Source organism: Sinocyclocheilus anshuiensis, unplaced genomic scaffold, assembly GCF_001515605.1.
Source record: "Sinocyclocheilus anshuiensis isolate Anshui unplaced genomic scaffold, SAMN03320099.WGS_v1.1 scaffold844, whole genome shotgun sequence".
Lineage (NCBI taxonomy): Eukaryota > Metazoa > Chordata > Actinopteri > Cypriniformes > Cyprinidae > Sinocyclocheilus > Sinocyclocheilus anshuiensis.
Genome location: NW_015548224.1, coordinates 211,723 through 214,256, shown reverse-complemented (window position 1 = coordinate 214,256; position 2,534 = coordinate 211,723). Strand labels below are relative to the sequence as shown.

General features: G+C 44.7%; 1 pseudogene; it reads right to left on the bottom strand.

The window, feature by feature from the left end:
• Positions 1 to 323: 323 nt before the first annotated feature.
• The window catches only part of LOC107654336 (uncharacterized), a 26,271-nt pseudogene continuing 24,060 nt past the window's right edge, over positions 324 to 2,534 (bottom strand).

Below are 2,534 nucleotides of genomic sequence, written 5' to 3'. Positions count from 1 at the left end.
CCCAGGAGTTGAGGGAGTGGAGTTTGGGTTGAGACAGGTAGGATGTCAGGACTGATTTGGTGTTCTTCGGAGGAGTGGCAAATGACTAAGACAGCACTTTCTGGAACTTGAGTGGTTTCGTCGGCAGGTGTTTGTTGGATGTTGCTGTGATCTGACGCATTAGGTGTTGGGTCAGTTTCTGGCAGTTTTGCGGGGTGTTCAGGTAGGATTTCTTGTCCATCCGAAGTTATAGTGGTTATGGTTCTCTGAGAGTGAGGTGAAGAAGTGCTGTTCTCTGTGGTTTGTTGGGTCAAGTGGTCGCTGCCTTCTCGTCTGGCTGCTAGTCAGGCTGAATCTGGTTTGTCTTTCTTTTTCCACTTCTGATCCTCCTCCTTGCGTTGGAAGAACTCTTTAATCATCATCTTCATCAGTTCTTGTGAGTCGAAACATGGTGATATCTTTTGTTCTTGTGTGGGTTCAATTTGAGCTCGGTCAGCTTGGAATCTTTGTGAGTTTTTTCGTCGATTCCTTGGGCTGGTTGCTCCAGGGTGTGTTTGTCGTTTTCCCTTGGAGGTTCCGTTGGATTCGCATGAGTTTTTTCCAAATGAGCTTGGCTGGTGCCATGATCTCTCCCATTGATTCTCATGAGGTCTTGATTGGTCCCATGATTTCTCCCAGTGACGTCCAGGTGAGTGTTGTTGTCCACGCGGTCCATCCCAGCGTTCCTCTGTTTAGGTCGGGTACCAGCGTGGGAGTCCTGTTCTCTGTGGGACAAGGGTGCATTCCACTCTTTGGGTGGTGGCTTGGAATGGTCTTGATGTTGGGCGCCCTCTAGAGCCAGCCCCTGACTTTGAGTCCACTCTTTGTGTGGCGGCTTGGCATGGTCTTGATGTTGGGCGCCCTCTAGAGCCAGCTCCTGACTTTGAGTGTTGAAGTCAAGAACTGCTGTGGATTTGGCGCCCTTTTCTGAGGCCATCTTTTGTTTGCCGTAAGCTTTGTGCGCCATGTCTCGCAACTGCTGAGCATTCATTGTGTGTGGACATGCAAGGACACCCAGATGGTGATTTACCCCAGGATGAAGGTTTCTCAGGAAGAGAGTTTTGAAGTTCAGCTCTTTTTCCATGTCAGGTTCGTTGCGAGCTCCAAAGTATGCTCATCTGAGTCGGCTGTAATAGGCTTGAGGAGCCTCATGGCGGCCCTGTCTGGTCTCAAGGGCAGCCACTAGTCCTTGTTCTGACTCAGGGTCAGCGAACTCTTTAATGAGGGCTTCTCGGAGCAGGTTGTAATCATTCTTTGTATGGGCAGGCTGCCGGTCCAGGAAGCTGCGCACTTCAGGGCTGTATGTTGTTTGCAGCAAATAGAGTCTATCTTTGTCAGTGACATTGGGCCTCATTTCCAGATGAAAATCGATATCTTGCAGATAAGCCTGGACTTCCTGGCTACCTGGCACACTTGGGGTGAATTTGCCAATGTTCCTGGTGAGCTTGTTGAAGTCTTTGAGTTCCAAGCCATGAGATGATATGTGGCTGGCTGGAGCAAGTTATTTTAGCTTGGTTGTGAGGTAGGGTTCTTCAGACGGAGCTGGTGAATGTTTCAGCACTGCCCCCTTCCCCTTTTGATCATGTATCAGTCCAGGAACAGGGGACCCGGTCCTGCTCGGCAGGGGTGAGACTGGTGCCCGTCGGGTCCTTGTTGGCTCAGGGCGCAGCTCATAGGCATATTTGAGTTCCTCTTTGACGCTTTCGGACTCCTCTTTGATGTAATCCAGGGGCCTGTACCATGAAGCTGGATTAGCTGGCTAGCCGGGTAAGTTTCAGTTTAGTTTGCACCAATCCTGGGTTTTAGGTACCATGAAAGTGGCTTGGCTTTTAGCGGCATTCATTGCCTTAGTAACTTACAATCCACAGCTAACCTGATCTGGGGCAGGTTATGCTCTGGTTTAGAGATCTCAAACCGAAATTTGACCAATCAGCTTCAAGCAAAGAGATGCATCTCTGACGCAATAAAGCCACTCCCCCAGTTTATCTTACTCCAAATTAAAGGACGCAACATATTAAAACATTTTTAAAGATAAAATTGTCTGATTTTTAGATATAATTATTTTTTTTTATTATTTTTATATGATTTATTACTTATTTTAAGCTTAATCCATTACACAAGCTAGCTTAGTTTAATAGTAATTATTAAGCTTTTATTTTTAATTAATATAAACATATAGATAATATGCAGTATAAATAAGTTTTAGAATCAATAGCTTTAAACATGACTATATGAGCTTAGATTTTTAAGTGTTTTTATTACTATAAATATTATCAACTCTATAAACTACTTGCACTAATATGGCAAGATGTTTTCTTTAAGTTTTCCTTTTTCATGGATAGATCATTTCATCTTGTAAATGTGTTTAAATTCTTCATATTGTTCAATCTTTTAATCTTTGGTAGTAAATCGCACTGACTCTCTCACGAGAAGTGAATCACAGTTTCAAGGCATGTGATTGGCTGTTCATTACTGATGTCACTCTTTCATGTGCACGTGCTCCATTAACTCAGGAT